Genomic DNA, 27,881 nt, shown 5'->3' with positions numbered 1-27,881 from the left:
TGGCAATGTTCCCGTAATCGGTCATTAAGACATGTCCCTGTCTGTCCGATGTATTTCTTCCCACAGGACAGCGGAAGCTCATATACAACACTCTCTGCGCATCCCACGGGCGCTTTCCGATGATTCGTAGAGCAACCGGCAGCTGGTTCTTGCAAAGATAAAGACGTGCGAGAGATCATTGAAGCGCAGGCTACCTGACGGAATAGAGACACATGTGTTAGTGCCCCTTCAATCGACCTGTTAGATAAGGAGACGGCTTTTTTGGATGGATAAGATTTGGATAAGGTGGCGCCACTGTGCATGGTTTATATAGGTGTACTTCCTGAAAATCAAGTTGTTAAAGTTAGCGCATTGTGTTGTCGTCTCCCTTCCGTCCTTGTTTGTTGGCGCTAAATATGCTTCTCTGTCACATTTGAAATCTGTATTTTTGCAGACAGTTGCGCCTTCCACGGACCAATAAACAATCTGACCTGACCGAAGTTTCCTCCAGCACGCCGTCTCGCACATTCAGCACTCGTGTACTACTTGCCTTATGTTGCTGAATGCCAGTAGGAAACTACTAATCTGGTTTCATAGTCGCTGAAATTTTACCCGTCCTACTTACATGATAATTGAGCACCCTATGGCTGCCACTGGTTCGCTCAAATACTTAGATACCCATCTCTCCGACAACCTATTTTGGTCTAACCACGTAAACCACATAATAAACTACAATAACCGTGTCCTTTAATGCAACGTAACCTTTTCAGGACACCTCCCTCCGCAAAGAAAACTCGCTTATAAAACTATTTTGCTGCCTAAACTTGAATGTTCGCCATAGAAAAAATATTCCTAAAGCTCTGGAATGAGTCCAGAATAGTGCATCGACATTTGTTTTGTGTGATTACTCCTGCTAATTTTGCATATTTGCTTTGAAATCTCGGTTAAAACTGCCTACTCTAGCTTGTCCCCGTAAAATTTCCCCAGCTCTTTCTCTATCACAGGTTATTATTATGCCACCACCACGTGATAGCCAGCTCATTCAACCAGTACAACACTATCACACAGGCCGTCCCAGTGGCGCGATCCTGCCATGTGCCAGCAACAAATTTCTGCACTCTTCATTTCTACAATCGGCCGGGACTGGGATGACCTCCCGAACAAAATAGCATACATTTACGATAGACCACGTTTCAAAACTTCAGATATATAGAGACTTATCTACACCGTAAACAACACTCCCATCGATTCGGGCCTTTTTATGCGCAAGCACCATTTTGCATGATGTACCTGATATACCTGGTAGCCACCGGAGTGCTCGCAGCAGCATTGGCGTCAAGTGTTTGCTTTCACTGCCATTGTTTAGTCCTCAGAGCGAAACTGTGTGATTAATGTTAAAAGATTATGCACATTTATGGACTGGTGTTTGTAAATGTGCAACGAAGCTACCACTGCTTCTTAGAATACACTTTTGTGTTAGGGCCAGGACCTCTCAAAAAGGACAAGAACAGTAGTGTCTCTTTCTCTGCGCCTTATATGGTGGTGAATCAGCTTCTTCCCAAGAAGAGCAGGTGGCATATTATACGGAAAGCATAACGAAATGATGCACTACAAGAATACTGCAATGCCAGCAAGGAGATGATGGCCCGGTCCAACAACATTGTCATTGTCTCTAAATAATCACCGGCACCTAAAAAAAAGCTCTGATTTAATTCAATCGGAGATCAATTGAATATTGGGCGTTTGGTTCATGCCGCTGAATAATCTTCTTTGTATTGCAATGTTTTTGTCAAGATAGAATAATTATTTGCGCGCACAGCGAATCTTGCGGCAACGTCAGCCACACAATACGCCAGCTGCATGTCATCTCAATGCAATGCCTACGACTAAATTTGGCAGCCTGCAGAGCAAGTAGATTTTGCATGACCATCTGCATAAAAAGCGGCAACGGCGAAAAGCAGCGTCTGCTGAAAAAACGAGTGGACCTGACGCAAGTTCTCCATTGTCTCGGACTTCTCAAGCATTGTTCGGACAGCGCTTTTATATAAGCAGCCTGACAGCACCCTTGAATTGTAAGTAATGGAACAGTAATGTTCGACGTACTATAATCGAGCTAAAACTACACAGGATAAAGTCACTTTGTTGTTGCGTATCACAGTTATTTTGAGAAATGCGACCTTTACTACGCACATGCTATTGTTTTATTGCTGGTAGGGGGCGAGGGGCGTTGGAAGGTTGGAACTGCACGCTTATTGGCTGATAGATTTCGTGTCAGTGTCTTCTTCCTCTATGCAACAAAGGCTGTGGTAAAGGCTGGCAAGCGATTAATCTGGCTAATAAATACGCGCGGAAAAAAAAGTAAAAATGTTTTACGTCCCAAAACAACAAACTGATTATGAGGCCCGACGGTGTGGGGAACTCTGGAAGTTTGGACCGCCTGGGGTTCTTTAACGTGAACCTAAACCGTACATGCGTGTATTCGCATTTCCGCCCATCGTAATGCGGCCACCATGGCGGGCATTCAATACCACAACCTCGTGCTTAGCAGCCCAACACCATAGCCACTAAGTAACCATGGCCGGTGAATAAAAGCTTATGCTGGTCCCGTGCAAGATTTGGTTTGCTTGCGTGGACAGCACATACACAGCATTGACATAAAAGCAGTCTAATGGTTATGATGACGAATGTACTTCGGGACGTCGTCTTCTGTGATGATGGTGGAACCCATGCACCTATCACGCCGGATGGGGTGGATCACGTGACCACGTGATCACGCAGACCACGTGATGGATGGACCACATCACGTGGTCTACACCATTTGACCAGAAAATAGGGATTTTTCTACACGTTTATTTGCTTGTTTTTTTACGATGATAACTTAAATGGCATGAGCCCCGAGAGACACGCTAAGTGCGACAACATTTTCACCCGTTCAGGAATTGCGCCGCTGCCATTGATACAGTTGTATACAATGCTGGCACATGAGTACAGGGAAATTGGAAGTGCATGTACACAATCTAGACTAATCAAAAAAGGAAGTGCAAGAAAGAATGACGCCAAATTGGATCTGCAAACATCCAATTTGCCGTCTGCAATTGCAAGCTGCGAAAAACGCACAATACGAAGCGCATTGCCTTTATTTTTTATATTTCTGATGGCCTGCTTAATGACAAAACAGTAAAGGAGCAAACATTCTCCGCAAGGTGTGGCATTTGTCTGCTGTAAAAAATGCGGAAACGTGCCTGTACTTTGAAATGGCATAGATATTATTTACCCAGCCTCAGTAACAGGTAACGTCCCCTTTCCAGATATGCTGGTCTACAAAGCTGTCAAGAGCGTTAATTGGTCGGGCTTCTTGCAGGAATAGACAACTTCCCATGATAAAGTTGAGTGAGGCAAATTGTTAGGCTGCATTTTATACAGTATGAGCTGTGTAGCTCACGAAGGCTGTGTAACTATTTCTCCCTAACTCGTTCCTAAGTTGGTGCTATTAGAGACCATCGCCATTGTCATCATTCGAAATCCTGCACTTCTATTCACGCCTAGTGCATCGAAGCTGTCTGCGTTTGTCAATGTTTATAATATATATGAGAAGGAACTGTTGAATAATGTTGTATAATTATGCTGCGTTTCAGCTCCCTTTCCGGTTTCACTAAATTTACAAGGTATAGAACGTCCTGAAACTACATGGTGAGTTAAGAGAAATGTCGAGAAATTTCACCACGTGAGGTTGTTCAACGTGAACCGAAAGCACCGCAGACAAATGTTCGCGCATTTTGTCGCCATCGGAACGCGACTGTGGAATTTAAATCCGTGCCCTCTTCATTACCACAAGGAACCATCTGAGTGGAAAGGCTTCACGACAAGGACGCAACACGCACTTCGCAATATCATTTTATAGTATTTCCCCATGCATTCGACAATATAAGACACATTTGGCCAAAATTTGGAAATGTTCCATACTTCGGCCAGGAAGCCTTCATTGTGGTTAGGCTGTCATTACATCAATTCTGGAAACTTCCTGAGGATCCATTAGTGAAGGATGCTTTGGTGCTACTTTACCGTAAGGCAGCTCCGCAGGTACGTTCAAACTTCCTTACGCTTTGGACAATTGCTTCACCTGACTAATAAAAGACCTGAGCGACCACTTCACATAAGTGCTTATCCAGGTTTCTGTAGGATTCTGCATTCGCATGCTGCTGGCAGGCACCGAGACGCGAGGTTGGCGTGAATGAAGACGTTTCAAGAAACTACAGAGGTTAATGCAGCGCCTGGTCGAACAAAGGCTCGTTTATGGCGGTCTCTGTACGTAATTCTAAGTACATGCAAACTTCGAGTCTCAGAGCTGAGGCCGCACGCGCTGCCAAATCTCAGAGGTCGTGTAACTACAGCTAGTACAGCGAATGGTAGCATATACAGCTTCCCTCGTTACGCCCACCGCACCAAAACTTCGATGTCTGGAACAGCACTAAACTATCACCAATGCCTTGCTGTCTAAGCATTGGCACAAATGTAAAGCAATGGCAACTATCACTAGGAAATAAAGAGCCAGCGAGTGCAGGACGACGACTTCACAGATCCGAAGTGACCGGCACTTCCTTCCATGGGTGCCGCCACGTTGCCTTCCGCAAGGTTTTTGCGTTAACGTTAAAGAGTAAATCCGGAAAAAGCGTACGAGTTTGCACATTACTTGAAACTTGGAAATATCTGACAAATCTTCTTTATTTTGCTCAGCGTCCACGGAAGTTTTACGATCAAACACGAACGCTTGTTATCCGCACCTTACGTACCAACAAGCTCCCAGTGGTGACAACGGGTAAGGATATATCATGTACCCTGCATAATATGTTTACTTTATTTATTCAAAAGAACCTTGCAGACCCTATGGCAGGGCATAAGGTAAGGGGGGCATATTAAACAGTAAAGCTACAAATAGTACAAATTTCCAACAGGAACAGTGCTATAAAAAGATTACCGTGTTACACAATATTGAATGCACAGGGAACACAAAGCAATATCTGAAAGCATATGTTAAATAGCTCCAGGTAGTAAAATTAATTTGGAGCTCTCCAATACAGCGTGCCTCATAATGAGATCGTAGTATTCACCCGTGCAACTCCAATATTTAATTTAGAATGCCAATAGCATTATTTATTTCTGCCGTTTTCAGCGTATCTATCTATCTATCTATCTATCTATCTATCTATCTATCTATCTATCTATCTATCTATCTATCTATCTATCTATCTATCTATCTATCTATCTATCTATCTATCTATCTATCTATCTATCTATCTATCTATCTATCTATCTATCTATCTATCTATCTATCTATCTATCTATCTATCTATCTATCTATCTATCTATCTATCTATCTATCTATCTATCTATCTATCTATCTATCTATCTATCTATCTATCTATCTATCTATCTATCTATCTATCTATCTATCTATCTATCTATCTATCTATCTATCTATCTATCTATCTATCTATCTATCTATCTATCTATCTATCTATCTATCTATCTATCTATCTATCTATCTATCTATCTATCTATCTATCTATCTATCTATCTATCTATCTATCTATCTATCTATCTATCTATCTAATCTGTCATGTTACGCCAACGAAGTGCACCTAGTTGCTTGCGCCCCTCGCGCCTCCTGCTTGGGCCCCTAGGTAAGGGCTTCTGGTCGTGATGCCATCGTGGTCGTTACATTGTCGTCATTTCAGTCTCGTGACCTTACTCTTGTCATGGCGTCGTCGTCACGCCTTCTACCCCGATCCATTTGCCCAAGGTGTCTAATAGCTTGGGCCGGTAAGTATGTGCTCGTGGACCTTCCATCAGCATCATTCCAGCTTTGTTTTTTGACACTAGTCATTCCGTCGTCATCACGCCATCGCCGTCATACAGTCGTCAAGCATTCGTTTTCAAAAGACCCTAGCGACGCCGCCGTGGTCGTTTAATCGTCATAATGCTAGTTTCTATATCTGACGGCTTTCCTCCGTCTGTCACCGTAACGCCTTCTATTCCGACTGAATAGTGTAAATAGCTTGGGTCGCTAGGCATGTGTACGGGGTCCTGCATGATGTCGTCCTGCTCCTTGTATCGTCGTCGTTCCAGCTATTTCGTCCGGCACTCACCGTGCCATGGCTATCACGCCATCGTCGTCACACATACGTCGTCATGTCATCGTCCTCATGCTGTTTTGTCATTGTCATGACTTCAGTAACGTCCTTCCATAGTCATGACGCCATCGTCGTCATACTGCATCCGTCGTTCCATCGACGTCATTCTCACTTCGTCATTGTATTGTAGTCATAATGTCGTCATTCATTCGTGATTAAGACGCCTTTGTCATGCGTCGTTATCATTCGCTATCATGCTTAGATTGCCATACCATCGTCGTGAGCTCATCGTGGTCGTGCAATAATCGGAATTCAGCTACGTCATCCGACTCTCGTCATGTCGTCGTCATCAAGCTATTGTTGTCGTGCAGGTTTCGCGGCACAGTCATGGTCATGCCATTGCCACCAAATACTGGTGGTCATACCGTTGTCCTCACTCGGTTGCGTTGCCATCGTCGTAATATAATCGTCATCATGCATTCATCGCCATATATTTGTCGTCATACCATTATCACCAGGCTGTCATTTCCCCATCATCATCACTCTGGTTTGGTCATCACACGGCCGTCGTGTCATCGTCTTCTTACCACTTTCGTCGATACATGGATGCCATTCGCTGCTCGTGATTCTATTGTAATCATGCTGTCGTCATTCATACGGGATTATGCTGCCGTTGTCATGGCATCGTCGTCACTACGTCGCCGTCAACATACGCTATCATGCATCCGTTGTGATGATGGATATAGTTGTTTTGTGGCGCAAGGGTGAATTATGACCAACGAGCACCAGACCAGTCATAATAAGGCAAAACTGAAGCGATGAGTTACGAGCCATGCATGTGACGGGGCCGTAAGGGAACCTAAAAGACGGTCGCTGTAAAGTGCCTCATATCTACGTGTAATAAAATTATGGCGGTGACTATGAAGCATGCCAAGGAGACGAAAAGTACATTGTGAAAGAATTACGGTGTACTAAAATTTGTCACAGGCAAAAAAATTTCCAAAACACGCTACTGCCTTAACAGAGCCCAGGAAGCGAAAGGACTTGAAGGTATGTGCTATACACGGACTACTATGAGAGCAACATCCTCTGCATAGAGGAATGCATCCACTGTCATACTATCGTTGTCATACCGGCTTGGTGGTGCGATCGTCGTCATTTTCGCTTCTTCATCCGGTTGCCATCATAGCGTCGTAGTCACACCATCATCTTCATTATACCAGCCTCCTTCTTGTCATCGTCGTCACAATGTTATCGTTATACCATCGTCATAATTTATAAATCGGCAGTTCATTAAGAGGAAGCTTTAGCTCGGGTGCTCCTATCTAAATGCACGTAAAAGGATAATTCGTTTTTCTAGGCGACCATGGCACCAAAGTTGACGAGGTTTGTTGAATTTAAAAGAAAAACAATTTCTAGTGACTGTTGGTTTCAAATAGTCGATTTATATAGTCAACTGTTTACTAAAATTGCAAAAATTGCGAACTTCTGGCAAATTAAACTATCAAGCATACAACTCTCGAACTCAGTAACCAAAAATGATATCACACTTCTGTGAATTGCATCTGATAGTACGTTTAAAGTGGACAAAATTGGTATGTTACACAAGAATCTAAAAAAATCGAGTAATATGGAAATACAGCTTTTGCAGAACCCTTATACACAACGCAAGAAATCCCCCTAAGATATAGGTAGACGTATTGCACTTGTGCGCTTTGAATGATCTAATGGATGCCGTTTACAGTACCGCGATATCTTTTTTTTATGCAGAGCTATAAATTTATAAACTTCGTGCTTCTATTTTCTTCAAACTTTGAAATTTTGAAAAATATTTTACAGAATTCAAGTCCTAAAGCTAAAGCTTCCTCTTGAGAGGAAGCTTTAGCTCGGGCCCAACTTCGCCGCGGCCTAAGCAAATACATGTAAAACACAAGAACGTTTTTTCGAGATAACCCCTGTACCAATATTAACAAAATGTGTTGCATTTGAGAGAGAAAGTTGAATTCTAGTGAGTGTTGAAAGCGGAATTTCGATTTAGGTCCTGGGTCTTGTTAAAAGAGTTTTCGAAAATTCGGAAGGTTGAAAAAAATAGAAGACCAAAGTTTGCACATTTATAACTCTGCATCAAAAATAGATATCGCAGTTCTGTAAGCGGCATCTATTAGACCAATGAAAGCGAAGCAATTTGATATGTCATTTTATATCCTTGTTAATTTGTTACGTTGTTTACAGACGTTCTGCAAAAGCTTTATTTCCGTATTACTAAATTTTTGATATTCATGTATAGCATATAAATTTTGTCCGCTTTAGATGTACTATTAGCCCCAATTCACAGAACTATATTATCGTTTTTCGTTTCTGAGTTACAGAGTTGTAAACTTGATAGTTTCTTTTCTTGAAAATTTTCGATTTTCGCTAATTTTTAATAAAAAATTAAGGACCTAAACAAGAAATTCGAAGCGAACAGTCACTAAATTTCAAGCTTTTCTTTTAAAGGCAACAAACGTCGTCAAATTTGGTGCAGTGGTTGCCAAGAAAAACGAATTCTCCGTTTACATCTATTTAGATTGGAGCTCCCGAGCTAAAACTTCCCCTTAACGTTATGCCGTCGTCGTTATACGCCTTCGTCATTCTATTTATATCATTGCTTGATCATTGCATCGTCACTGCGTCAGCGTCATACTCATGACGCTCAGCTCAGCTCCATGCTCATGGGCGACCTTCGCAAGCGAATGCCATACCATAGTGTGTATATAACAGAGTTGGCATGTAGCCGAATCGACGAAAGTCTCAGAATCGCCACTTCAAGTGTTAAATAAATGGGACTTCGGGAGTATGGTCTGTCGCTACAGTGATCAATTGCTCTTCGCATTATCGTCGACAGGGATCATGAGATGAGTTCTGACGTAATTCTTATATGTGCCTATTTTTCATTGGATTGGCCTCGCTTGAATCTTGTTTTTTCCGCGGTTAGGTTGATATACCAATATGGATCTGATGTCGCCCTCTGCACCTGTGCGCGTGCACAGGGTAGCACCATGGCGACGCCCTTGCAGTTACCGATTTCAAAGTATTGGTGCGATGGCGAGCTTTTCCTCTAGAGCTGTTATATTAACTCTATGCATGCGTCCTCTCCGTAGTCCCCTCACGATCATCATCACAACAAAAACGTGGCGGCCTCATACAGCCTCTTGAAATTCTGGTCTATAGTGATTTTATTCTGCATATTATTGAACTGTTTGCTCGCTCCAGCCTTTGTTTAAGCCAATTCTTAAACGAAGAATACCTTTAATACTTTGATATTTTCATTCGCTGCTGCATATGGTCTTTTCCAACATTTTGCATTCAGAAAAAGACCCAACATAGTCGTTGGTCATTGGCCTTGCTTTTGAATTGCGTAATTTCAGAAACTCTAAGAAATATGAAATACCAAGTGGAAATTAAAATTAGACTAAAATATCTATTGACCAAGACAGCTTATCAAACTAGCCTCTTTTTCTGATTCAGGTAATGATTACCATATTTCTAAAGTTTGTGTTGAAGTACATTAATGAACTTGCGGAATGTTCATCAGCACTTATGATTGTGTTCCTTGGCTACGTGTGTCATTTCTCTGAGATAGTGGTATGATATACTGTAGTAAATTATTCTTCCATGTATTTCTGTATCCACCATTCGAAGGCGACTAAAGTCTCTAAACTTCTCAAGCAGTCTAGCCAGCTTTTCTTCACCTACACCTTCTTTTGTACTTTGGTAAAGACAGAAGATAAAGATGGATTACTTGATCGATTGACTTTTTCTGCAAGTCACTTTGTAGGTGTTGCGTTAAGAAAATGGCGGAGCATCAGTTTCTTCATTGCTGATGTTTACTGTACTAGCCCTTGTGTCTCTATCGCAGTCAAGCCAAAACAGTGGGAACAGCAATAAACAAACGAATAAATAAATAAATATTTTAAACCACATGAAACAGCTTCATATCTAGTAAAACAAAACTTGTGCTGATGTTGGGATTGCTGAAAGTTAAACCGAAAACATGACTTCCCCTGTCAAATGACGGACACCTACAGCATATATTCGGAAACAACCTACCTATCAGAAGCATCAGTAACATGCTTAACTTGCTCATGGTCATACTTCTGTTGAGTGAGCGTTTCTTGAGTGTCTTGGCAGGTATGACATTGGGAACACACGGTACTAGCAGGCAGAAGACCGCCTAGGTTTTCTGCGTGCTTCTGCCCAGCTGACAAGTAGAACAAAGCATAGTAAATAAATAGAAAAGACATGAGCTCAAGCTGACGTATTCTTCACGTATCTCAGCGAATACAAAGACACGCAGTGCAAGAATGTTTTTGCCATGTGTGCATCCAGTCCTATGGATGCAGCCTGTGAGCCTTGGAGCACGTTGCTTTGCACTTTAATAGGAGGCCTGGGGATTTCTATGTCTACTGTTATTCACTGAAATTTTTGAAGGTTCTCCCTTGCACATAAAGGTTTCACTTTTGCGGCTGTGCGTTGTAACAAGTGGCACTAGACTGCATATACGTGTCCCTTTTTTCCCCAGTTAAATCCAATAATGATGCTTCAGAAGAGGGTGCAATTATTAAAGGATAATTTGGGAAAGCAGCAATGATGGGCACTCCCGTCATAGAAAAGTAGTGCAACAAACATCCGATCGTGAAGGAAGCCACATGCAATGGGGATACGCCTTTGCCAATGCATTTTCGCAACATGACAGGATTTCGCTTTTTTGTTCATGACAGCAATTATTTCGCGTTCTTGAGGTTAATATGACTATTCTGATCACTTTAATATCTGAGTTCGTGGTTACAGATGTGAGAAAACTAAGACGCCGATTAAGAACAAAATTATTAGCCTTCTTTCCCCTCTAAAGCACAGCAAGCCACATACACAGTTATCGTAGTACATTATCGGCTGATGCTATACAATTTTGTATTCCCAATGTTTAAACAACCCTGGCCTACAACGTTATCCTTACTGAACGAATATTTTTTACACAAATAATATGTGATTGCAAAGCAGGTTCCTAAATATATCGGGTGTACTGGAGATTTCCATCCCAGTGTTGAGCAGGCCAGAGATTATTGCGAAACAGTCAGTGACACCAGCTCCATCTCCCCTCTCGTTCAGCGGAGACAACGACGATGCCAGTTCTCCTAGGGTACAACTATATCTGTTTCACTGCAATAGCCCCTGCGGGTAAAGGCAGCCATCCTGCCGACTCCAAGTGAAGACACAACTAAGCGACCATAATAGGTTTGAGGTGATTGACATGTAACGTCTCGCGACGAGTTCACTGATCAGATGAAGACGACCCTGGCTAAATGGCGTAGTTCTCGGCAGATGACCGTTTATCGAAACCGTAAAGTCCCTGGTTCATTTCTGATGCCTCCAAACTTAGAGGCGGTCAGCACACACAAGCACACAAGAGAGCATTTAGTAAATGTCGGCTTAGACTTACCGCTGCTACGCATAGTTTTCATCTGGCTTGGTGGTCGTCGTAGCTCTGTATCATGCGAGTTAACATCACTCCTCAGCGCACTGGGACCCGCCACGGTTGCTTAGTGGCTATTGTGTTGCGCTGCCAAGAATGAGGTTGCAGAGTGATAGACGGCCATATTGATAGCATATGTGATATGGATGGCAGTGTGCGAAAAAAAGTTTTTGCAAAAGCATTTTTTGTGGACGCTTTACACTTGCGCGTAGCATGTGTATAGTGCATAGACCACTTATAGAACAATGTGTACGTATTTTATCGCACTATATCATAATCACCTGCCATCCATCTCTCTCAATTTTTTCTTACGCCAATTAGAGGGAGCGCAATACACCCACACCCTTCCCCTCTACCTCTTCTATTTCTCTTCATAAAGGCCTCGTTATTTATCAGAATTCACACATTACTTACCGGATTATTTATATGGGTGAGACATATTAAAGTGCCGGGTACCGAGCACTGCAAAACTTTACTTTTTCTGCCGGCCGACGCTCATTTTTCCCATTGAGCTGTAATGAAGCAACAGAAGCTAATTTAATGTTTGCGGTCTATTTCACAGATGATGCGGGCAGGTAGCATAGCGAGAGACTTTTAGCTTTCCCTAATAGGTGCTATGCTACCGTTATGCGTGAAGGGTTCGGGACTCTGGGCATACGCCTCCTCTCAGCGGGGCAGCGCTGGGCATACAAAGAAATGAAAGCTTTAGCATACCGTCAACGAGTACCCTACTAGAACGTAGATTAAAATTAATGAGTCGCCGTGGGTGCTTCGTAGCTATGGTGTTGACCTCCTAAGCATAAGTTCGCGGTTTCGAATCCTGGCCACGATGGCCGCATTTCGATGGTGGTGAGATGGGAAACACCCGTGTACTTAGATTTAGGTGCACAATAATGAACCCCTGGTGGTCCCAATTTCTGAAGCCCCTCACTACCGCGTGACTCATATTCAGATCGTGGTTTTTGCACATAAAACCCCATAATTTAATTTTTTAGCGCGCTGGATTACATTAGATAGTGTGGTGGATTCGGAAGCAACAGAATGGCAGGGAAGGATTGGGGCCAGGGTGCATATTGGTTTACCGCCCTTAAAAAAAAAACGAAAAAAAACGCAAGGCCGTTCCACGCAGTGAAAGCTGTCAAAACAGCGAAGCTGGTGGTTGATTCCTCAAGTTTTAAATCCTGCTTACCGTAATTTTCATGAAAGTCTTTTGTCTCATTGTCGTTTCGCTAGATTCGAGCTTTCGTTCCCGATTGCGCAGACTCTTCAGTTGCGCGAGGCTGTGACCAAACCACAGTCTATCACACACCTTGCCGCTGTGGCCGCACTCATGGTCGATGAATTCTCTCTTGAACTGTTCATCGGTCCCCTCCATGGGTGGAATCTCCCTGCGTCGAGGTCTATGCAGGACCTCCTAATCTCGAATTTGGGGGTTAGCTTGCCTCTGCTGGCGCGTGGCTTGGATTGCCTTCTCTTGAAAGTGGGGGCTGGCTTTCCTCCACTGGCGCTTGGCTTGCGCTTCTCGCTCAGGAAGCTTGGAATTTGCGCGACGTCAGCGCTGCCGCTCCCGTGCAAGCTCCCGCTGCCGATCGCGCTGAGCGGACTCCACAAGGCGAAAGGGCGCGCGTCGGCGAAACACCTGCTCCTATACCCCTCTGCCCCTCGGCGCGCCCTCTGATTGGTTCGCCCCCATCCCGGCCGGGCCTCGGATAGATGGATGGATGGATGGATGGATGGATGGATGTACACTCGGCGCGTCATCTGGCGGTGAGCTCCGGAATCTGCACCCCTGCGTGAGACCGGACAACGAGCGGTGAAGACTCGACATGCAAGAGCTCCGCTGCTAAAAATGAACGCTGAAAAACCTGCTGTTGCTTGAGCAGCGGAGTTGTAGACAACCGCAGCAAATCGGAGCATTTCGTCTAGGTGGGAGCAATATGAAGGCTGAGTGGGTATGAATGGAGCACTCGGTGAGACAGTTAATCTGAGAATGGTAGGTAGTAGTTCCACAGTGGACAGTACGACAAATGGCTAGGAGCACTTGCGTTTAGTTGAGTTTATTTACGGCATATAAGTATCCAGAATAGCAAGGTGGGCGAGTTGGTTAGGATTCAACGTACTTTTGTTAAGAGCTCAGAAGCGAACAATGACAAAAGCAAGAAAAATGGACAACACGGCGATGACTAACAATTGATATGGTATTCAGGAAGTTCATACATAGATATAGGTACCGAAGTCCGAAAAAACCCGGACATGCGCAGGACACATGGTACGCCGCGATGATGTTATTATCAGGAGCGATATAAATATTGAAATTCTTTCTGGAGAAGAATGATGACGGTGCAATGCTGTGCGTACACACCTCTGTCATGGTCATAGATTTCGTGTAATAAATACTGGAGGGAACTGTGGTCCCAGTGTCTAAGGGAGCTGCAATGAGCGTGCTTCAGCCGGCATGTAAATTTGGGGGAGTACATGAATTTGCCTAACCCTCGTCAGTTCGGCTTCAAACTGCTTTCTCATTTTCCAAACTCGTCATTTTCAACAAAATACAATGTGGGCAACAAGTTGCCCAAATTGTCTAAATCGACGAGGATTCAAACATAGGACCTCTAGCACAGAAACCCAATAATTCAGACTATTACGCCAAGAACGCACGCATCGATAAGCGGCATAAAACGCCCTTATGAATTTATTGCGGGCAAGCGAAGGCCTTGAGACACTTGGTGCGTTTCGATTTGGCCACCTCGACAGGCTGAATCGTCGCAATTAGTAGCGATTGTGCGTGTTCACAGCGCCATAGGAACTTCGAAAAGTACCGATTGCTCCGAAACTTAATACAACGAAAGCATGTAAAGCGTGATAAACAAAGCCACAAGAACGCCTGAATGCCCAAGCACGAAAATCAGGCAAATCCATAAACTGCTCATCATTCCGATGGTCGCTGAACGACTAAAGCGCCGGAATTTCCTCTAGTAATGATTGTAGGAAACTCTATGGTTGCTGCTGCAAGCCGGCAAACGTGACGTCACGGCGGTCGGCGGGAAGCCCCGCCCGTGCCGACGTGCAGCCACCGCGCGTTCACTATTCTCTACAAATACAGCCGTCCGTTTAATATGCGTGTGGACGAACACCGCGTATTGGAAGCGTCACGTCTTCGAAGTCGAATTTCGTTGCTACGTAGCGCTTCGCTTGCCAACATTTCATTTCCACACGTCAGAGGAATGCCATGCGCAACTTGTTTCACGCACGTGATGTATTTATTGACATGGTTCACTGTATACATCTGCCCTTTGCCAGATTATCTGTGCGCAATTTGTCAATTCTAGAACCGATGAGTCCTACTTTACGTCTTGCAGGAAACGGTATAACTTCGTTGTACTTGTAACCAACATTCATTATGCGTGTATGTACTTGTGCATATACATAGCGTATATACATGTATATACGTATTTATAGCGTGTATAAATTTTACGTATATAAGGTATTACCGCATGTATTTTCTTGCTTCGCTTAGTTTGATCGCACTCAACTGATAAACACTTGTACATAAGTTTGAGGGACGGGGGGAAAGCAGCTTGACTAGCGCTTGAAAGGAGCTTGAAAGCAGTAGTTGTCGTGCTTCCCTCCCGTTCATCCTTTTCTCGGGTTTCCATGTAATAATGGGGTGAGCGCTTTATGTGGTAAACGCCGCGTTGACGTCTGGACAGGAGATGCGGTGGTTTGACACGTGGGAAATGTTCAGTTAGCACCTTTGGTGTTGTTGAGACGTAACTCCACTAAAGAAAGCTGGATTGCTTTGTCACACACACCAGAGCCGGCGCCTCCGGCAGAGGCTTGTCGTTGATGTTAGGCACTGCGACAGGTGGCACAAAGCTTAGGAGCCATAGAACTGCAATTTTTGATGTTCCAAACGCCCATACGCAAATTTTAATGGAGTTTTGAAGCAAGCAGCTTTCATGGGATCTTTCGCCCCTTTTCGTGGTCTGTGGTGCATGGCGGATGGTGAGCACTGCTGTAGGTTGGGCGTGTTGGTATTGGAATTCGGATAATATTTTAGCGCTGGGAAAGAAGGATAAATGGCATGGGCAGATAGCACGATGTGCGTCGTGCTGTTTACGACTACCCTCTGTCCTTGTTCGCTCGTGGTAACATCTTGTCCAGGCGTGTGGTGGCCGGACCAGCGTTGCATCGACGCCAAAGGAGAGGAAGCGGGCTCTGGTGTGACCGAGTTTCGGTTTGGCTCATTCCTGAACCCCAGCCATGACAGCTTTATGAGACACGTGTGCTGTTGTGCGAACAGTTTTGGCTGCCTGAAAATTTCATGGTGCAGTGGAATGCCCAAGAAGGAAAGCCTTCATCTTCTCCCACCCTTCTGTTCCTTTGTGGCGGTCGCGGAGAAGGGGGATGGCTGTTACCTTCTCCGACGCCGGTGTTTCTGCAGCTAAAAACAGTGCGATAATGACCTGTCAGTTTGTATCTATTGTTTATATGCACTACCAACCAAAATGTGATCGTTAACAGCTGTAGGCCCAATCAAGTAAAATCTGGTTTTATTCCAATCTCCTGATGTCAAACTTGCATAATCGCCAACGCAATCATCATGTGGTGACGCCCAGCGCGTTGCACGGACAGCCCAATAAAATGCTCTGCTTTTTTAAAGCAGGTAACTTTTCTTTGCTATCAAAAGCAGCAAAATTACCTACAATCAGCGGTTTTACAGCAGAGCTGTTATACGCTACGTTATGGTGGCTTGCGTGCGTAGGCAAAAATATGGCGGCCACCACAGAGCTAAAAGGACTAAAACATAACACAAAAGCGTGTCGACGGGTACGCCCCATCTACGTTTAATCGCGAGAAGTGTCAAAACGTACCGTCATAAAAAATTGCAATAAAAGATATCGTAATAAAGATGTTAAGCCGTGATAGACACTGTTTAGTATGGATTGCTGTTTGACGTCACGGGATCTATAGGCAAGCTACAGCGGGCAGCGATCTTCTATTCAACGGAAAAGTCTACGGATATTCAGAAAAAGGAAAATCATTTTTCGTCTGCGCAGTAATGCATATTTAACGCGTACACATCCCTTCGACGAAGTGAGTTCTCGAGGTTTTGTGAAGTGGAGTGACAGACAGGCGATGTGGGCGCAGTCCTCGAACTTTTGACCAATGGCAGAAGGCAAATGAGAAGGCGTTGAATCAGAAAAAATAATTTTTCTTTTGTTTTGTCTAATCATGGTTAAAGCGCGTGTATATGTCTTATCATATGAGGCGCTATCGTGGTTTTCGAGACAATGCGTGACAGACAGGTGATGAGGGGTTGGCCAGAAAGTATTTTCATGAAGCGTGGAGGGTCAGATTGATGAATTGGAATAGAAATGTATGGAATAGCTTTGTATTATAGCGCCCCTTTTTACTACAGAATTAAGCAGCGAAACAACAAACAGTGCCATTATTTATGGGCGGCTGAATCAAGACTGATGCTCTGAAAACATTATTTCTCAGAATTATACGTCGGCAGTTTTATACTTCAATTATATGGTAGCTGCCGTTTTTACGAAGCCTAGACAACATGAGTCACGCCGTTTATCACTACCTTCCTAAAAGCAACCTCCACTTGATGTACCATGAAATGCCTTTAGCTACCATTGTAGGCCACGTTCAAAGTGACCTTGAGCCATAAGCCAGAGCCGTTATCCGGGTACTCAAACGAGAACAACAGGGCAACCAGTCAATACCGCATTATATACCCCAGTTACTTGCTTAACAAATGAGAAAAAGTATTGCTTCCGAAGTCTTCCAAATGTTTGGTCACAATATCACTGGCGCTGTAACTTCCAGTGCAATGAAGTGTCATTTGTCATTACCAATAGCAACGTTCAAAAGGTAGATACAGGGCGCTATCCACTTGATTGTCATCCTTTCGCGCTGAGACAGAGTTCTGTGTGCTCTCTTCAACGCCAGCTCCGGTAGCATCCAGCAGCATCTCAGCCGTGAGCGTCCGGCGCACTACGGTTGTTTGACCGAGACGAGACTTGCAATGAGGTTCTGCCTGTGACAGGAAACTATTGCATCCATGTGGACCAGTGCACAGTATGGCCTGGCGTGGTGTGGTGTGGTGGAGTCTGCCGTGGCGAACATACACTACACCCATTTTAAGATCACCTTCAACCAATCTGCTTTGCAGGTATCCATTTCATGCTTACATGTACTCTCAATAACGGGAAAGCCAGAATTCTTTAGCTATGCCTTGTTGGATCTCTTGTTCCATGTAAATGCAATGTAATTTTTTACCCATCCCCGAAGCATCGAAACGATCTTCTTGCCCGTTCTACAGTCCTGATTCGGCACTCTCCAACTTCATTAAACACCTCAGAGTAAACAAAAAAAAAGATTACTTTGACATAAGAAAGTGAAGTAAAGAAGTTGGAGGCGATTTTTAAGTAGTTGTCAAAAGATGGCTTGACTCAGCTTATCTGACCTCGATAGAAACACCAAACGCATCTATTTTACTGACTAGTTACAATGCAGTAAGGGACAGATCGCCGATGCATAATTTTAAGAAATAAAATATCGAAGCATCAGTGCCAGTCTTTGGTGAACAACCCTCGTACCCACAGTGCAGCAAGCAAGCCATATTTAGGCTCACAATTTTTTTTTACTTAATGGAGGAGCTTTCCAGGAGCGTTCTGCTATACGATTACAGTGAGAATCATGTTTGGTTTTTTCCGCACAGTTTCTTTTGGTATGATCGCCTGAGAACGAGCTTGCGACGGGTTCTATTTCCGTCTCCAGCGGCCACACCACTATAAGCCAGTGCAGTACAAACTCATCTGGTATAGAAATTTTTGTGCGTATTAATGAACCTGCAGTCACCAAGCTTATACATATTAAATATGAATTAAAGCGCCATAAATGGGCATGTAGGCAGCACAGGACCCACTGAAAGTGCTATGGCTTATGGATATGGTAACGACCTCGTACAGCTGCCCACCTCACAGTGGCCTAGGAGAAAGTGTGTTACACATGACCTATATTCAGTCAGTTTAAAATGGCGAAGGGTAGTGCGGATTTGTGCGATACTAACCTACAGTAATACTGTTCATTTGAAGGTGGGATTTTTTTTCAGCAGTTCGGCCTTGTACAAATGCGGTCCTGTTTTTTTATTGCAAGAGGGAATTAAAAATGTGGCTCACACCTGATTATAGAATTCCGTGAAAAGTGTTCAATGGGATTATTATTTTGCTATTAAAATACATTTTCGCGGATTTGTGCAGTAAGCTTTATTTGCTACTAAGCTCTTGTGGTGAGCCCCCTTATTTTTATGCGTGTGTTTTCTTTATCTTTTATAATATTCATTGCATTTTCTGCCACCAAGTATGCCATTGCTGCTAATGACGCCATATTAGAGAGCTCAAGATTAAGCGCAATAAGACGATCGAGGTTAGGTTTCGAGGTCAACAGCAGGGACGTAAGTCAGACGAGTGCCTGTTGTTTGCTACCCTCTACACTAAAAGAAAAATTAGAATAAAAAGATCGAGATCGTACAAGAAGATACACGGAAGGACTACAGGAGGCTATTCAGACCAGGGCTTACAAAAGCTCCACTAGAGAGCAAGTAGGCTATTGCACCAGCGACAGACAGTGACACAGCCCCACATTCCATTCTGAGAAAACTTACAGCAGCGCATCGGTTATCAAGCGGTTTAAAAAGAGAGCTGCTAGATATGGTATCTAGAACAGGTACACAAAAGGTTCCTAATGTTCCAAGATTCAGAAGAGTCGCTGGCCGGACTGTGGGCCATTCTAATACGGAAAAAGCAGGCGTTCGGAGACACCATTCAAGGCCGTAGACGATACAACAGTATTTCTCAGCGTTAGCTGATAGTTGGCACTTGGAGCCGTAGCAAAGGACGCGGGGATAGCTCGTTCGTCTGCTCGTCCTTGTTATTTGTGCTCTGGAACAATGTTTCTTAATAGTAGTCACAAATTAATAGCTTATTCTAAATTACCGACTTTACCAAATTATCAAAAATTTCAAACTATTTTCTTTCCGCGCCGGCTAATCTATATCCACATTGCATGAAAACAGCAAATCTTAAAACATGACTATTGCCGTTTTTTCGTAGCGTCGAATGCTGTGGGATGGAAGGTATCCATCCAGTAGCTTCTGGTGTGGCACCTTCGTTTATACAACCGTCCCTACACGTGCCGTGGAAGCAGACTAATGAACCCGTTGACAGATAAAAAAGGACACGCCTGCGTAGTAAAAGGCATTGAACCCAGGCACGTCACCACCAGGCCCGCCGGTGTAGGGGACTCTGGAAGTTTGGACCGCCTGGGGTTCTTTAACGTGAACCTAAACCGTACACGCGTGTATTCGCATTTCCACCCATCGATATGAGGCCACCGTTGTGGGCATTCCATCCCACAACAGCGTGCTTAGCAGCCCAACACCATAGCCACCAAGCAACCACGGCGGGTGAAAGAAGCTGATGCTGGTCGCGTGCAAGATTTGGTTTGCTTGCATCGACAGCCCATACACAGCATCGACATAAAAGCAGTCTAATGGTTATGTTGACGAATCTACTTCGAGACGTCGTCTTCTGTGATGATGTTCGAACCCATGCACTTCTCACGCCGGATGGGCGGGATCAGGTGACCACGTGATCACGTGACCAGGTAGACCCCGTGATGGATGGATACATCAGGTGGTCTACACAGTTTGACGAGAAAAATAGGGATTTTTTCTACATGTTTATTTGCTTGTTTTTGTACGATGATCACTTAAATGGCATGAGCCCCGAGAGACAGGCAAACTGAGACATTTTCACCCGTTGAGGAATAGCACCGCTGCCAGTGATACAGCTGTAAACAAAGCTGGCAAATGAGTAGAGGGCAATTGGAAGTACATGTACACAATCAAGAGCAATCAAAAAAGGAAGTGCAAAAAACATTGATGGCAAATGGGATCTGCAAACATCCAACTTGCCATCTGCAATTACAAGCTGCGAAAAACGCACAATACGAAGGGCATTCCCTTCATTTTTTATATTCCTGATGGCCTGCCTAAGGCCACTACAATAAAGGAGCAAACATTCTCCACAAGGTTAGGCATCTGTCTGCTGTAAAAAATTCGGAAACGTGCCTGCACTTTGAAATGGCATGGGGATTATTTACCCAGCATGAATAACAGGTAACGTCCCCGTTCCAGATACGCTGGTCTACAAAGCTGTTAAGAGCGTTAATTGGTCGGGCTTGTTGCAGGAATAGACAACTTCCCATGATAAAGTTGAGTGAGGCAAATTGTTAGGCTGCATTTTATACAGTATGAGCTGTATAGCTGACGAAGGCTGTGTGTCTATTTCTCGCTAACTCGTTCCAAAGTTGGTGCTATTAGAAACCATCGTCATTGTCATCATTCGAAATCCTGCACTTCTATTCCCGCCTAGCGCATCGAAGCTGTCTGCGCTTGTCAATGCTTGTAATATAAATGATAAGGCAATGTTGCATAATGTTGTATAATTATGCTGCATTTGATTTGATTTGATTTGATTTATTGATTTCCATTTACACACACATATGTACAGAGGAGTGGTAAATGGAGGTGGATGAGGGAAAAAAGCCGCGCAGACGCGGCTTGAGGTAACTCCCCTTCCGGTTTCACTAAATTTACAAGGTATAGAACGTCTCGAAACTTCATGGTGAGTTAAGAGAAATGTCGAGAAACTTGACTACGTGGGGATCTTCAACGTGAACCGAAAGCACCATAGACAAACGTTCGCGCAATTTGTCGCCATCGGAATGCGACTGTGGAATTTAAATCCCTGCCCTCTTCATTACCACAAGGAACCATCTGGGTGGAAAGGCTTCACTACAAATACGCAACACACACTTCCCAAAATCATTTTATAGCATTTCCACATGCATTCGACAATATAAGACGCACCTGGCCACAATTTGGAAATGTTCCATACCTCGGCCAGGAAGCCTTCATTGCGGTTAGGCTGTCATTACATCCATTCTGGAAACTTCCTTACTGAGGATCCCTTAGTGAAGGATGCCTTGTTGCTAACCTACCGTAAGGCAGCTCCGCAGCTACGTGCAAACTTCCTTACGCCTTGGACAATTGCTTCACCTGACTAATAAAAGACATGAGCGACCACTTCACATAAGTGCTTATCCAGGTTTCTGTGGAATTGTACAATCGCATGCTGCTGGCAGGCACCGAGACGCGAGCTTGGCGTTAATGAAGACATTTCAAGAAACTACAGAGGTTAATGCAGCACCTGGTCCAACAAAGGCTGGTTTGTGGCGCTCTCTGTACGAAATACTGAGTACATGCAAACTTCGAGTCTCAGAGCTCATTCAGTCTCATTTGGCCGTACGCGCTGCCAAATGTCAAAGGTCGTGTAACTACAGATAGTACAGCGAAAGGTACCATATACAGCTTCCCTCGTTACGCCCACCTCACCAAAAATTCAATGTCTGGAACAGCGCTAAACTATCACCAATGCCTTGCTGTGTAAGCATTGACACAAATGTAAAGCAATGGCAACTATCACTAGGAAATAAAGGGCCAGCCAGTGCAGGACAACCACTTCACAGATCCGAAGTGACCGGCACTTCCTTCCATGGGGGCCGCCACGTTGCCTTCCGCAAGGGGTGTGCTTTAAGATTAAACAGTAAATCCGGAAAAAGCGTACGCGTTTGCATATTACTTGAAATTTGGAAATATCTGACAGATGTTCTTTGTTTTGCTCAACGTCCACAGAAGATTTACGATAAAACACGAACACTTGTTATCCGCACCTTACACACCAAAAAGCTCCCAGCCGTGAGAACGGGTAAGGATGTATCATGTACCCTGCATAAGATGTTTATTTTATTTATTCAAAAGAACCTTGCAGACCCTATGGCAGGACATAAGGTAAGGGGGGGGGGCATAATAAACAGTAAAGTTATAAATAGTACAAATTTCCAACAGGAATAGTGCTATACAAAGATTACCGTGTTACACAATATTGAACGCACAGGGTATGGAAGAGAGAGAGAGAGAAAGAAGTTTAATGACACGAAATGCCGAGAGGTCGGCCTGAGGTATATTCCTCTAGCCAGCTACTCGGCATTGGGGGAAGGGGAAGAGGGAAAGAAAGAGGGAAGAAAGAGGTGCATGATGGGTGACGATGACGATAGAAGCAAGATGTAGAACATATGGCAAGCAATTTGGCATGCTCAAAGTGTGCAATCCAGGCCCGTTATTTCTAAAAAGTTCAGTAATGCCTTGATGGCCTTGAAACTCGACTGAGCGTCTGGCCAAGGGCCTAAAATAACGTCCTCCGACAACGGTACGCTGTCGAGACGCGTAAGGTCCTTCACCAACCTATCACGCTCTTCCATAAACTTAGGGCAGTCACAAAGCACATGACCTATAGTCTCAGTCACATTGCACACCTCACAGTGTGGAGACTGGGTGCGTCGCATGAGGTGCACGTATCCGCGCGTAAACGCTACCCCCAGCCTTAGTCTGTGAAGAAGACTGGCACAACTTCGTTGAATTTTCGGTGGTAGCCTAAAATTCATGGTGGGGTCCAATCTCTGGAGTCGTCTGTGGCGATTATCCGGATTGTGCCAGTGTTTTGCTGTCAATTTTCGGATGACACTGGAGAGGAGACAGTTGGCGTCCGCTCTTGAAAAAGGAATTGAAAGCAGTGACTCTCGTTCTTCGAGTGCTTTCTTCGCTTCGGCGTCGGCCAGTTCGTTGCCCTGTATACCACAGTGACTAGGAATCCACTGAAATGTGATGTGGTGGCCGTTTTCTTGCGCTAATGTGTAGAGCTCGGCAGTTTGAAGAGCCAACACTCTGTAAGCGCTTTCTTTCAACACCACTCTAAGTAGTTGAAGAGGCGATTTTGCGTCACTGAAAACTGTCCATATTTGAGGAGGCTGTCGCGCAATATATTGAACGGTCTCTCTTATTGCCACTAATTCCGTAGATGTTGTAGTCGTCTTGTTATGCAGACGACACCGTCGAATGACTTGATGCGCAGGCACGACGAAAGCCGCACCAGACGCATACGACGAGACCGAGCCGCCTGTATACACGCTCCCCGAGGAGTCATATTCTTTCGACATATATTCAAGTGATAAATGTCTGAGGCCGACGGTAGGTATTCGCGATTTTTTAGAAATTCCGGGAATATATAGACGTACCGGTATTTTGGACATTACCCATGGGGGCATATGTGGAAGGTCAGCCGGGGCAAAGTATGCTGGTATGGCAGATGCTTGGCGTCTAACGGCTCTTGAAAAAGTTGAGTCCGGCCGTATATCGGGTAGTTTCGATAAGGGATGACGTCAATGACGGCAAAGCAGTCGCAGGAATACTCGAAGAGGTTCGCATCGTAGATAGACAGGTAAAGGGGTGACGCGAGCCTCCTCAATTGTTCCGTAGGTTGAGGTGCAACGTGGAACACCGAGACATGTTTTCAGCATCCGCGCCTTGGCACTTTCCAGCGTACGCAAACATGACGGGCTCATACTTGATAAAACTGGCAGGCTATACCGAATGTATCCGACGTAGAGAGCCTGGTACAGCCGGAGTAGCGAATGCTCAGATGGACCCCATTGCATACAGGCCAGAAAGCGAAAAACTTGAGCAAGCCCAGTTAATTTTTTCTTTAACATTGCCACATGTTTCGACCATGAAATACCGCGGTCAATGACAACGCCGAGGTATTTGTGGTGGGTGACATATGGGATGGAATTTTCATTGATCATAATTGGATACCAACACATAAGCTTCCGTGTGAACGCTATCGCAGCGCACTTGTCTGGGGCCAGTTGCAGTCCTTGGCACTGCAGATACTGAGACGTTAAAGAAACAGCTCGCTGCAATCTGGCACGAATTTGTGGTCGCGTGACTGCGGATGCCCATATGCATATGTCGTCTGCGTAGGTACTGATGCGTACTGTATCAGGAATTATTTCCGCAAGGCCAATAAGGGCAACATTGAAAAGAGTCGGGCTGAGAACTCCTCCTTGAGGCACTCCACGGACCACAGCGTGTCTTGTCGTTTCGCCAGCATCCGTGGACATGAAGACTGTACGACCATCTAGGTAATTTGCAATCCACATGTAGAGACGGCCGCCGATGCCTAAATTACTGAGGGCATCAAGAATGGCTTCGTGCAGTACATTGTCATAAGTTCCTTTTATGTCTAAGAAAACTGCTCCTACAAGTCGGTGGCGCTTTTTTTCGTGTTCGATCGTGGACACGAGATCAATGACCCCACCTATTGCAGACCGGCCACGTCTAAATCCGGTCATTATTTCAGGATAAAGCTCATTCTTTTCCATGAACCATTCTAGTCTAGTGAGTACTATCCGTTCCATCACCTTACCGACACAGCTAGCTGAAGCTACTGGCCGGTAAGATGACATTTCGTAAGGCGATTTTCCTGGCTTTAGGAGGGCCACCAAACGGCTGGTTTTCCACTGCTTCGGGACTGTACTGGATGACCACGTGACGTTATAGTATGACAGCAGGACTTGCAGACCTTTCATCCCAAGGTGGCACCGAGCAGTATACGAAATACCGTCAGGTCCAGGGGCAGAAGATCGTCTAGACGCGGCAAGTGCAGCTTGCAATTCCGGCATCGTGAAAGGAAGGTCAAGACGATCATTTTTAGGAGGTAGCACGGGTCGATCCAATGTTGGACATGCTGAAACATCGGTACGGGTTACTTTCTTACAGAAGTCTTCGGCAACCTGCACTTCCGTCAGACATTGGTGAAGTGCTAGAGCACGGAAAGGATGTTTTTGCTGAGGAGGGGCACGAAGGCTTCGTACTACCTGCCAGAACCTAGAAAGTGGCTTTCGAGGATCCCGAGATGAACAGAAGGTCCTCCACCGTTGTTTTCCCGTTTTTTGAAGGTGACGCCGTATTTTTCTTTGAGCTCGTCGACATAAGACAAGGTCTAATGACGATTGAGTTCGCCTAACCTTCCTTTCCGCTCTACGAGGGATCGCTCGGAGTCGTTCATATTCAATATCAATCGCCGTTCTGGATGTAGGTGCACTGATGAACTTAGTTGTCTTCTGCATTGATGATACAATAATGTCTTCTATATCAGATGGTGAAGTGATGGCTCCGCAGTACTCTTCGACAGATGTAAAAAATGTGGACCAATCAGTGCAGCGTCAGCAGATGGAGTTGATTGCACAAATCACTCCATCTGTACATATGTTGGTATATGATCGTTCCCATGCGTTTCTATGTCCAAGCACCAGTTGACTAAGGGCAGGAGGCTCCGAGATACAATAGTGAGGTCTAAGCAACTTCCGTAGGTAGTGCCGCGGATGTAAGTTGGAGATACATCGTTGACGACAGCCAGACCTTCACTGTCTATGAAGTCTATCAAGTTCCTACCCCGACAGTTCATTGTGGCACTTCCCCAGTAAGGATGATGAGCATTGAAGTCTTCAATAACAACATGAGGGCCTGGGGAGCTTTGTAATACACTGGATAGATAAGAGAGTTCAAGTCCTTGGCTAGGAGGTATGTAGCCGCCGATGATCGAAAACACAGGTAGTTTATGTGTTAGTGTCACACACACATATTCATTGCTGTCATGTGGAGTGATCGCGTTCCGCACAAACGTCATGTCACTGCGTATACACATTAACACTTTGCTCTTGGGTCCATCTTCACGTGACCAGAGCTTAACGTATCCGGAAAGGCGAAATGTTATTATTGAAGTCTTCAATAACAACATGAGGGCCTGGGGAGCTTTGTAATACAGTGGATAGATAAGAGAGTTCAAGTCCTTGGCTAGGAGGTATGTAGCCGCCGATGATCGAAAACACAGGTAGTTTATGTTTTAGTGTCACACACACATATTCATTGCTGTCATGTGGAGTGATCGCGTTCAGCACAAACGTCATGTCACTGCGTATACACATTAACACTTTGCTCTTGGGTCCATCTTCGCGTGACCAGAGCTTAACGTATCCGGAAAGTCGAAATTCCGATGTGAGATTTGGCTCGCATATCACGATCACTGGGAAGCGGTATTTGAATACTCGTTGCCTAAAGTCAGACATGCGGCCGCATAGACCTCGAGCATTCCATTGCATTATAACAGAATGATGCATCTTCTGTTCCAATGTCCAGTGGTTTATCGTGAGAGCCATGATTAACACCCTTATTTTAGAGCCGCTAATAGCGGCTCCATAGCATCTAACGCCTTCACGACCGACAGTGCAGTTGGCGTTGCCAATCCGGAGAGTATTATACGCATAGTCTTTACTAGCTGTTTAAGCATGTCTATCACCTTTTCATTTCCCAGCCTTTCATTACCCTCCCGGCACTTGGGGAGCGCGGAAGGAGTATCTCCTCCGGAAGCCCTCAGTGGTAGTGAAGGCCACTCAATAGCCGAAGAAGTTGGACGCACGTTGGATGACGCCTCATTCCTTGACGGGCGCGGAGATACTTGGGGAGGCGCATCTTGTGTGTGCCGGCCTTGCTCTCTCTGTGGCACGGTTTGCATCCAAGTACTCAAAGGAAGTGCCTCTTTACCCCGAGGCTTGCTCTGGGAGCGGCGACGCCTTTGCCGCAACCGGCGCCTTTTCTTGCGGACGGAATCGGCAGCCTCCTTGTGCGTGGAGTTCTCTCTCACCATTTTTCTCAGAATTTGCCTCTCCTCTGCCATTTTGGGGCAGTCCGTGGATGTCGCTTCATGGGCTCCGGAGCAATTTGCACATTTCATGGCGTCAGTCTCACAGGAGTCTACCTGATGAGCACCACCACATCTTCGGCACGACGTAGGATTCTTACACACAGCACTCACGTGACCCAGTTTGAAACACTTGTGACACTGTAACGGTCGTGGTACATATGGACGCACTGAGTGCCTCACATAACCTACTTTGACCGATACTGGCAAAGCAATATCTGAAGGTATATGTTAAATAGCTCCAGGTAGTCAATTTAACTTGGAGCTATTCAGTATAGCGTGCCTCATAATGAGATAGTAGTACTCACCCTTGCAACTCCAAAATTTAATTTAGAATGCCAAAAGCATTATTTATTTCTGCCGTTTTCAGCGTATCTATCTATCTATCTATCTATCTATCTATCTATCTATCTATCTATCTATCTATCTATCTATCTATCTATCTATCTATCTATCTATCTATCTATCTATCTATCTATCTATCTATCTATCTATCTATCTATCTATCTATCTATCTATCTA

The 27,881-nt window shown here is 44.7% G+C and overlaps 1 long non-coding RNA gene across 2 annotated transcripts in view; it reads right to left on the bottom strand.

Annotated features, from left to right (window-relative positions):
• Nucleotides 1-27,881, bottom strand: part of LOC139055454 (uncharacterized) — a 37,603-nt gene that overhangs the window by 4,647 nt on the left and 5,075 nt on the right. The window contains exons 2-4 of one of the 2 annotated variants that reach the window (XR_011511770.1): nucleotides 12,037-12,134; nucleotides 11,590-11,709; nucleotides 10,200-10,350 (exon numbers count right to left, since the gene is read on the bottom strand). This is a non-coding gene — a long non-coding RNA (uncharacterized lncRNA). The remainder of the gene's footprint in view (nucleotides 1-10,199; nucleotides 10,351-11,589; nucleotides 11,710-12,036; nucleotides 12,135-27,881) is intronic. The other variant, XR_011511771.1, reaches the window with a different exon arrangement.

Source organism: Dermacentor albipictus, chromosome 2, assembly GCF_038994185.2.
Source record: "Dermacentor albipictus isolate Rhodes 1998 colony chromosome 2, USDA_Dalb.pri_finalv2, whole genome shotgun sequence".
NCBI classification, from domain to species: domain Eukaryota; kingdom Metazoa; phylum Arthropoda; class Arachnida; order Ixodida; family Ixodidae; genus Dermacentor; species Dermacentor albipictus.
This window is presented reverse-complemented; position numbering and strand designations above follow the sequence as displayed.